The sequence below is a fragment of the Phasianus colchicus genome, chromosome 13 (genome assembly GCF_987193195.1).
Source record: "Phasianus colchicus chromosome 13, bPhaCol1.hap1.1, whole genome shotgun sequence".
NCBI lineage: Eukaryota > Metazoa > Chordata > Aves > Galliformes > Phasianidae > Phasianus > Phasianus colchicus.
In genome coordinates, this window is record NC_143448.1 from 17,927,070 (window position 1) to 17,937,676 (window position 10,607).

Here is a 10,607-nt window from a genome sequence, read left to right on the forward strand (position 1 = left end):
ATATAAGAAAAACAAAGATGATGAATGAATGAGGCACCCCAACAAGTTTCTAAAAGCCCTCATGAAAAATTGAGCATCTTTGAAAGCTCATTCCTGGAGTTTCTACAATGAAGCTGTGAAAGCAAATAGAGCTGAAGCCCGACGAGGTGCTGCTTGGAGGCAGGAGTTGTGAAAGATTCAGATTTAAAGACAACGGCTTTATTTTCCTATGGCCTTGGAGGGATTAAGATAGGACAGCAGCACAGCCTCACCACTGGAGATATAAATCCTAGAGGGTCACTCTGCAGCCATCTGTCAGCTGAAAGGAAGGGAGGAGGCAGGCTCGTTTTCAGTAGTAAATTTTGGGAAGAACGAGGACTAATGGCTTAAAATTAAGAAAGAAAAACACAGGGCTAAATAGTAGGAAATGCTTTATAATGGTGAGGTCAGACAGACAATGGAGAAACCTGTCAGGAGAGGTCAGGGGCTCTCCAATAAGCAAGAGGTGGGACGGAGGGGGCTCTGCTGGAACGCTCATCTCCATGGGGATGGTTCCCCCAGTTTGGGCTGAGGGAGATTTTTGAGGAAAACGCATGGCTTCTTGCAAGGCTTTCCCATCCAGGTGCAAGGGGACAACAAGGATCCAATCCCTTGGAGATGCCCTAAAGACCACGTGCAGCCAGGCAAGCACAGAGCCAGCAAATAATCCAGAGAGATGCACCCAAGCTGTTCCCATTTCCAAAGGAAAACAGCAGCTGTGGAGGAGGTGGGATCATTAGGAGTGGGGGAAGGAAAAAGGGGCCTTTCAGCAGAGCCCTGCCAAGGGGGTGGGGATGGAGGATGGAGCAGGGGATGCTCTGTACATGCTGGGTTGCTGCAGATGCCTGCATAGGATGGGTTTTCAGGGCTGTCAGGTTGATTTCCTCTCAGCTCCCTGCACAGACACCTGCGGTCTGTTACATGACACGTCATTATATTTCTTAAAACTTATGGTGTCCATCATCACCCCCAGGCAATCACTGCGGAGCTGTGATAAATGATACACAGGCAGTTTATTATACACACTAAATCCTCTTCACTTGGTGGTCCAGAGGTTTACCTAATACATTCTATTCCTCTCCTGCTTGGATTTGTGTCTTGGATCCATTTGATGCTCTGTAGCAAAAGCTGAATAAATGTGCTTGCTGCCAAATGTGGCTATTTCCTATCATGTCCTACCCGGTGAGAATACAATTAGCACTCTGATTCTCTTCTGTATGACTTGAAAACTTAACTGTATTAGAAATATGAAATAGCAGAAGTTGGGAACGCCATCCTGACAGCTCAGAGCAGCAGAAAGCTGCTGGGATGGGACAGCAGCTGGACAGGAAAGCAGGAGGGGCTGCGACAGCCAGCTGAGCTCATAGGTGGCATTTAGGAAAAGCCAGAACTACGCATTCTCATTGGAATTCAACCATTTGGAGGCCAGCACAGTCATTAACAGCACTTAAAAATTAATATCCCAGCTTCAGGTCTTGCCTGGAAGGCAGCGCAGAATCACATACTCATGTCCTTATGGCTGCCCTCTCCTTGGGAAGTCCCTCCTGCTTTGACATGTTGTCCCAAACACCTCCTGAAGCGTGTTGGTGAGGGCAGGGAAGCCTTCCTGAGCTTTACAGTGTCAGTAAGTGCTGGTAACACACAGCAGAGGGCACAGCTCGAAGGGATGAAGCTTCTCATGGCTGAAGACAGCAGGAGAAGGAGGTGAGGGCGGTAGGGCTGCTGAGGATGCTGAAGGAGGAGGAAGGCTCAGTTGATGCAGGAGGTCATGGGAAGTCAACAAGAGGAAGCTGAAGGGGGTTAGATGGGATATCAGGCCTGGGTTTGGCCAAACAGAGAGCACAGAGGAGAAATAAGCCCTGAGTGTTAGGGCACTGATGCTCTCAAGAGGAAATCACAGAATCATAGATAGAATCATTCAGGTTGGAAAAGACCTCTTAGATCTCCAAGTCCAATCTCAACCAGGGACAACGACCCCACCACCTCCCCGAACAGCCTGTCCCAAAAGGGCCCTTTTTGTTGGAGATAAGGGTTGAAAAGCAAACAGGGAACACATTGACCTGGGGGCTCCAGAGATGGGAAGAGCTCCAAAAGAGCAGCACAGTCTGCTGGATGGCAGATCAGCTTTTCCTCCACAAGAGTTCTGTTTCTGCTGCGCTCGTGGGGGAGGAGAGTTGGCCTTCAGCTCCAACAGTAACTTTGAGAAACAACTCAGGAAGCAGCTTATTTAGATAGCACTGTTCTTCTGAGAAAAGAAAAACTATTGCTGGTTGCTAATGAATGGCTTTTCCACAGCTGATGGTGTTTACGGGGGTGGATCCTCCAAAGTCTCCACATATCTCTGCTAAAGGGATTGATTTTGCCTTCAAGAAGCACGGCTCATTCATGCCCACACCCCGATAGGACAGAGTTAAACATCTCCTCTGGTTTTAATGGAAAATAAAGCAGGCATGACGCATCTGTTTAGGAGATTTTTTTTTTTCCTTATCTCCGAGATCGAAAAGAATTCCAGAGCTGGAAGACCAGAAACGGAGAGCAGCTCATTCCCTGCCAACTCATGCATGCTGGAGGAGTTCAGGTTGAGCACAAGCTCAGGCTTGGATTCTCTGTCTGCTGCTCTCACTGGCCGCAGAAGGAGCAGTTTGGACCTCAATTTCTGTACTGGAGTTTGGGGTAAATAAAAGTCTCAGACAGAACCCATTGAAGTGGTTTCAATTTGCAGGCTCCAGGCTTCCCAGAAGTTAACTCCTGTAAGATTCAACATACACAGATGTTCCTTGGTTGGGTGGGAGAAACACTCGAATAGTCAGAGGATCATTGTAACCTCCTGGGTCAAGGATCTCCCTCTAACGGAGCCTGTGAATATGGCACCCAGACTGGAAAAGGCTGAAGAAAACAGCTCCCAGGAATAAGCAAGATTTCAAGGGAAAAAGGAAAAAAAAAAAAAAAAGCAATTCTGAAAACACTGCTAAGTTGAGGCACTCGATTTTTGCACTGCAGCAATGCGAGCATCTTATGCTCCTTGCATCCATATTCTCCTTGCAGTGAGGAGCTGCTGCATGCAAACAGTGCCCGGGGCACAAGCTGGGTTGAGAGAACAAACTCTTTAAAAAAATAATAAAAAAAAAAAAGTACAGCCACTCTGAAGGAAAGCAAACAAAACTTAATAGCTGCTACCTCATAGCGGTTGGCTCCGTGCACTCTGTTCCAGGACAGGGTTGATCCATAATTCAAACTGTTGGCTCTGGGAATCTTTACCATGGCTGGGTTCTTGTGGGATCTGGCTGAGCATTACATTTTAGTAATGTCATTTCTGATCAAGGTAGTTCTCCATAACAACTTTCAGCGTATTACAGGTCAAGGTTAAGAGGGAAAGGGAAATTGCAGAGGGGCAGTGCTCAGAGCGCTCTTTAGGATGCTGAAGAGGGAGGACTTGCTCTGGAATTAAAGAGGTTATTGTGATCCAGAAAAGGAAAAAAGTAGCTCTTGTGACACCGTTAGCAGACTGCAACAATATGCAGCTGCCTGGAAATGAACCAGCCTTAAACCCATCCGTACTGAACCGATCTCAAACCATCAGCTATTCAGTACAGCCCATTACAGTTGCCTTGAGGAAACACGCCATGCACTTGGAAAGCAGTTTAACAGAGTCTGGAAAATCTCTCTCAAACCACGACCTGTCTCCCAGCAGAGACAAAACTCACGCAGACGCTCTCACTTTTTGCTGGTGCAGGTTGGGAGCGGAGCTGCATTGTCAGGTTGTAACTCACACCCACTCGCAGCTTGAATCCACAGCATCACCTGCTCTGCAAGCTGAGGCCAATGGGAACATGCTGAGTTTGCAGCCATTTGTACTGCTGGGGGGGAAGAAGGGGGTGAAAAGCAAGATACCAGCTTTGCAAAGCAAAACAGCCATCTGATTTATCAACATGAAACTAACAGCCTCTGAAATGCTGAAGATGAACCTAGACAGCATCTGCTGATTCATTATCCTGCACCAAATACAAATTTCCTTCCAGCCAGGCAGAATCAAGACCCCATCATTTCCCAGGCTTGTGTCCATCAGGCTGGAACCACAATTATTTAAAATATTGGAAGGATGAAACACCTCTGCTTTAGGTGCTGGTTTATTGACTTTATGAAGCTGCCAGGGACTCCCAGCTCCCATTAGTGTCAAGCTGAGTTGTGGCTGCTCATCACTTTGGAGAAAAACAGCACTCTGGGGAGGCAGCTTTGGCTGCTGGAAGTTTGTAGGAGTTTTGCCACTATCTTCAATGAAACTGGGACTTCTTCCTAAAAACTCAGCCCTTCAAAAACAGGAAATTGTGCACTGAAAACCAACAGTGTTGCAAGGCAAAAGGATTATAGTAGAATCCTATGATCAACCTGCTTGTCTGCCTCAGAGATATGGTGTGGTAATAGGAAATGAATACAGGGTTGTAAAGTAAATTGAGTGATGGAGCATTAGGGCTGGTGGGTGCTCCCCAAACAGGTTACTTTCCTTGCCCTATGCTTATGGCTCCATTTTTCCCTATGAAGCTTACTTTGGGGTATGCTCACTCCTAACCCTTCTTGAAATGCTTGTATGACCAGAGTATCTCCAGGCAGCAGTTCTGGGGCTACTTCCAGCACTCTGAGCCCCAATGAGGGAAAGCCAGGCTCCTAGCCCCAACCAGGGCTAATGAGCCCCACCACAACAGCCAAGGGAGACATTAAGTCCTCAGGCTCCTGGGAACTGCAGGAAGTCAGGAATGCCAGCCCCAGCTATAAAGACTAATTGATGGCGACAGCAAAATTTGGCAATATCCTTTCAAATTCTCCTTGTCAACTCTGGTGGGATTTAGAGAATCCCAAATAATTGAGACCCTGGGCAAAGGGCTCCTTGGGGCTCTCCCCCTCCAGCATCCCTGACCCCATAAGTACATGAGTAGCATTCACCCAGCCAGGCTGAGCTGAGGCATGACAAAGGGGTCATGACATTAATTTGTACCTAATTGAGTCTGTTTGAAAATCTAAAACTCAAAATGCTGCCTTTTGCCTTTACTTTCCCAATCCAGACCTTCTTGGGCTCCCAAAAGAAGAAAAAGACGCTTTCCAAAAAAGCATCCATCGATGGAAAATTTGGCTGCTCCCAGAGGAATGGCCCCAAAACATCTCAACCCAGCTGCAGAAACAGAAAGAAAAGGCACTGAAGCACATAAGGGACAGGCAAGAATGAGAGCTCAGCTAGGAAGAGACGCTTGACCAAGATACCACCTCTGCCCTCAATATCTTGGTTGTTGCCACCCGGCACCCCACAGAGAGCCCCAGTAGCATCTCCAGAACTGGTGGGAAAGCTTTAAACAACCCCAGAAGGTTGGATTCAACTCATCACCTTCATCCCATGTTTCTGGTTGACAAAGCTGGGAAATGCAGAACATGGACTACACCGAGGCACATCACTGCTTCTCCTGCATCATCTCCCATCTTGCTTACCCCATCCTCCCCAGTGCTCCTTGCTCTTCTCTCCCACAACCCTACAAATGCCTTTTCTTCTTTTAAGAGCCGCCCCATTGTTCCTGGCAGGATGGGCAGAGCGGCCAGCCGCACAATGCAAGCACCCTTTTCTCAGGATGTACGTTGGTCATCCCAGGGCAGGAAAAATGCTTACGATGGGGCTTCCTCAGCACACTGCCTTCCCCTTCCCAGCAGGCTCTCACACCAACCCTGTTTATCAGATTACCATTCTCCCTTGGTAGAAACTCGCTTTGCACAACTGAAATATTGTGCATCGTGCACAGCTCTGTGCAAAAAAAACCAAAACCATAAATACTCAAAGTTGCAGAGCTCCATCAGTGTCATCAACTCTGCATTCCACCCAGTGCTGGATGAGAACCCCACCACGTCAAGAGTGCTGTGCCCACCTCATTGATGAGTGCAGCTTCCATCCTCATTGACAGAGTTCTGTGGACACCGGTGCAGTAAATGAGAGCAGAAGTCCTTTCATCGCTTGCCAGCCTTTGTCCTTGGGTGCTCGTGAAACCTTTGGGCATCCTGAGCTTGAGGTCAGAGCTGGTCTCCATGTGCTTGTCAACCTTCAGAACAAAGGGCTCTGTCTGTGCAACCCCACGCCTACACTGGGCTCTGCAGATGACATTAAGTGGACGTGTATAATCATTAGTACCACGTGTTTCAGAACAGTGCGTTCTGCTGCTAAGGGCAGCATCAGCCCCATGTCACAGACATCCTCCCTGGGGACATGGACAAATCAAGATTCTCACTCCCTCCCAGACATCAGATCTGACACAGATTTTCACATGTCAAGCTTCAGTCCATGTCCTACAACAGCTCAAGATAAATCAGAGACCTACAGCCGTGGTCCAAAATCATAGAAACCACAGAATCATTAAGACTGGAAAAGACATCTAAGAGCATCAAGTCCAATTCCAACCCATCCCCCACCATGCCTAATAACCACGTTGCTCAGTGCCACAGCTCCACGTTCTTTGAACACCTCCAGGGATGGTGACACAACTGACACCCCTGGACAGCCTGTGCCAGCGTCTGACCACTCTGAGTAGAAATTTTTCCTAATATCCAACCTGAATTTCCTCCAAAGTTCCCAGCCTACATCTCATGGTGATGTCATTGCACATCCGTGTAAATCTGAGACACCAGGTTCTATCCAGCAGAGCAAACCTTGCACCACTGGTGAGCTCAGTAAAATGCTCTCTCATTGCTCTTCTCCACCCCTGTCCAGGATGCATCTCCTGGGGGAAGCATTTCCACCTTTCTCCCCTTCATCTCAGCATCATTGCTAACGGTGATGGCAACATGAATGTCCTTCGGGCACCCCCTGAGTGCTTGGGGTGAGAAAAGGATGAGATAACAGTTCCTCAAAACTCCTTCACTTTATAATTCAGGTGACTTCCACAGGTCTTCAGGCAAGCTCAGCATCTATATGCAACCTATAGCGCAAAGACCTTCCCTTCTTCTCACACTGAACTACAGACCTTCTGAGGTGATGGCCCTGCAGGTTGTCTCAACCACTGGGAAAGAATTGGTTAAGAACTACCAAAGCAGTTCGAAATGTTTTTCCTCTGAGGCCTGAATGAGCCTTTGAGAGGAAAGTGCTTCTCAGCATCCTGACATCTGAATGTGTTGTTAAGGAAGAGGTGTGTATCACAAGCACGGTAATTCATTTGGGCTTGAAAGCCAGAAGTGGCATTTTGAATGACAATTTGCTTAGGGAGTCCATAAATACACAGTGTGATTTATCAGGCCTCGGTTAACATGGGAAACAACCCAAGAGAGGGATTTTGTAATTGTGGCTTTGCAATGATGCATTTAATATATGGTCTGTCCAATTCAGAAGCTTGAGGAAGAGGTGGTGTTTGGGGAGGAGTGAGCATATGGCCCAGCAGTGAAACATAAGATAACTGTTTGAGAGCAATTAGCAACTCAACCTGCCATCTGTGGTTACTTTTATTTGATTAAGTGTGCGCAACTGCCTGGTGGAGTTCCCAGAATTCTGGGAGAAAGAGATGTTGGAGGGATGGTAGAAGCAAACAGGGAAAGCAGTTGATTGTCTCCAGCATGTTTGAAGCCTGGAGTAAGCTGGAGAAGTCAGCGTGACACAGGAGCCCACAGACAGGAGTGCATACACCCAATAGGATGGGAGTGAGCAGCTCAGCTGAGTGCAAGGGGCTCCTCAGATTCCCCTTCATAGGTTTATTTGGAAGCAGAAAACACCCACTGAGAGGAAATAATCCACGAGAAGAAACCCTGAAAGCAGAGCAGATTCCTCCTTTGTCTTTCTGCTACGCTCAGTGATGATGTAGCTGTTGGAATTTGGTGGCTGGACCAAACGATCCTGGAGGATCTCTCTTAAGTGTACTATTCTATTCTCCCACATCTGACATCAGACAGTGTTGGTGTTCCCACAGGGCTAGCTTAGTCATCAATTTCCCAACGATGCCCATAAACTAGATAGGGCCTTCTCCAACCAAGAGGGGTGTTTGCTAACTGCATAGCACCTACAACACTGTAATTCAACAGAAAAGGCAATAACGACTACAGAGCAGCAAGATCCCAAGCTGCAGCAAGCAGGAGTCACTCAAACATAACATAGAAATAAAGGAAAGAAGCTGCTTACCTTCAGAAGGTCCTAGGTAGACAGAGAGATACACTCACCTCCGACCCTTAAATGAGGGTTGGGAAGGGGTGGATCCTGGCTCCTGCCCTTCCATCACTCAGGCACACTGCACACACCTGAGCTCCCCTGGGCTGGCCCTGCCTTCCCACCAGGTGCTCAATCACTGCTTCAAGCTGTGACTTAGCATTTCCACTGCACATGCCCTCAAAAGTCAGGCCTTTATGCCCCAGCTAAAGTTTCCATCCCTTCCTTTGCTTTCTTTTCTCCATGCTAGTGACAGGTTGAAGGCTGAACTACGTGATCCTTTCCAACCTTAATGATTCTATGATTCTCTTTATACTCAAGATATGTTTCTGACCTGAGCCAGCACAACTGCTTCCCTTGCTTGCAAAGCTGTATTTTTGTCTATTTAATCATCTAAAATCTTTTCTGTCCTTCATTCTTCAGTGCACATGGAGCAGACAGGCTGCAAGAGGTCATAGCAGAGAGGTTGTTTGGAGATTCCATAGGTTGCTCTGGCCTTGAGAAGAGATTACCCACATGGCCATCCTTAGTGGTATCAGACAAGTGCTGCAACTGCTGGACCTTGGCTAAAGGCAATGAAGACAACGGCTTTGCAGGGATCACATCCAAGGTTTGTTGTTTTTTTTTTCACAAAGCACAAGAAGAATGTTTTCCAGAAACAACAGAAATCTTTGCAAGGAGAAGAAAACACTTCCAAGTTGTGTCTGGTTGGAGAAAACCTTGCATCCTTATCCAGTAGGATGAGATTTAGAAGGGAAACATAGCCTGGTCTGCAGGAAAGCAAAGCTCAGGCAAAGGAGAAATCAAATCGCTACCCACAAAAACGTTAAAAAAAAAAATCCAAAAGGAAGTTTAGGATCCCTCCTCGTGACTCATAACTTCAGCATTATTCACCAGAAATGATTCAAAATGACGCCGCTATTCCCTACCTCTGGAAGTCCCACTCATCCTGTCTGCCCCAGCAGCTGCCGCGATGCGGAGCAGCACCCGCTCTGCTGGGCCACCAGCTCTGCCTTGGGGACCCAAAATAACCCAGGGAAAACCTCTGCCAGTTCTATAAGGAGAAAAACATGGCACCCTTGTTTTTAGTATCCATTCAGCTGCTTAAAAGAGCAGGAAATTTGGGCCATTTGCTTTAACCATTGTATCTTCTGTTATTCATCAATTTTGGAAAACAGCCTCTAAAATTGTTTCCGGCTCCCCTTTCCCATGTAAATCACTCCAAGGTTTTGTGTTTTTGCTTAAAAAAAAAAAAAAGAAAGAAAGAAAAAAAGGCCAAACATTCTGTTGTTCACAGCAATATTTTTCAGTTCATTCTAATTTAGCAACTCCGTTGAGCTCTCCTTTCCCTACAAGCCTGCAAACAGAGGAAGCAGTTCCTGCCTGCGGCTGCACGCAACCAACAAATGCCACATCTGAGTGTTTTTTTTCCTGTCCCCTGTTAATGCTCGGTCAGCTCCCTCCAGTAATGAAGGGGCATTGGTCAGGCTGCGTAGCCTTGGATGTCTTCCAAGTGGTGTCTCTGCTTTGGCGAGCATTGGGATGATGGAGAAGGTCTTTTGTACCCAGAGGGTGATGTTGTGCTTTGGGAAATTGCAATGCTCAGGTCTGGGGAGAAAAATTTGGATTTGTAGGGGTTTTTTTTGTGTGTGTGTTTTTTTTTCTGATGTCAAATAACTTCTCCAGGTTTTAGGGAAAAGATGTGCAAAGCCTCCATGGGGGTGTTCAAGAGCCATGGAGATGTGGCACTGAAGGACATGATTAATGGGCATGGTTGGTTGAGTTGGGGTTGGGCTTGGGCATCTTAGTGGTCTTTTAAAACCTGAACAATTCTGTGATTCTAAGTTGGGATATGGTCATAACCAGCCATGGCAATGTAGCGTGCTCATGGGACGCCACCTCAGATGCTTCTGGAGACAAGCACAGCCAAATAAATCAAGTTTAATGGAGAATCCCTTTGTGCCTACACAAAGATCCTTGCCCAGAGCCTGGAGTAGATATTTCACCCACTGTTTTCCCCAAATCTCAGCTTCAGCACTCACGTGGTGGGGCAAAATTATGGCGTCGGTCTTTTGAAACTCCATTAAACTGCACAGCACTTGAGGCTCCTCTTGTCCTTTGCCCAAATACAAGAAGACACCACGCAGCTCCAGGATGAAGCTGGACCTCCTCTCACCCTTTCCAGGCAATGGAACCTGGAATATCTCAGCCAGGATGTGCAGAATCAGTTTTCAGCGTTCACATATGGGGGGCAGGGGGGAAATGGAGAAAAAAATAAATATTCACACAGCAGCTTTTCCTTCTGGAAATCCCCCACTTGGTCCTCGGTGAGTCAGCCCAAATGGTGACCTTGGAAGTACGATGGGAATGTCGTCGGACGTCAAAGGAGGGAAGGCTTTGCCGCAACAGCACAAAACGTGACTGAAATGCG

General features: G+C 47.2%; 1 long non-coding RNA gene across 1 annotated transcript; it reads right to left on the bottom strand.

Moving 5' to 3' along the window:
* Positions 1-246: 246 nt before the first annotated feature.
* LOC149916192 (uncharacterized) lies at positions 247-6,140 on the bottom strand. Its single transcript, XR_016470675.1, has 3 exons — positions 5,922-6,140; positions 3,196-5,182; positions 247-2,766 (listed from the first exon to the last, which is right to left on the bottom strand). It is a non-coding gene; the product is annotated as an uncharacterized LOC149916192 (long non-coding RNA).
* Between the last annotated feature and the right edge of the window lie 4,467 nt (positions 6,141-10,607).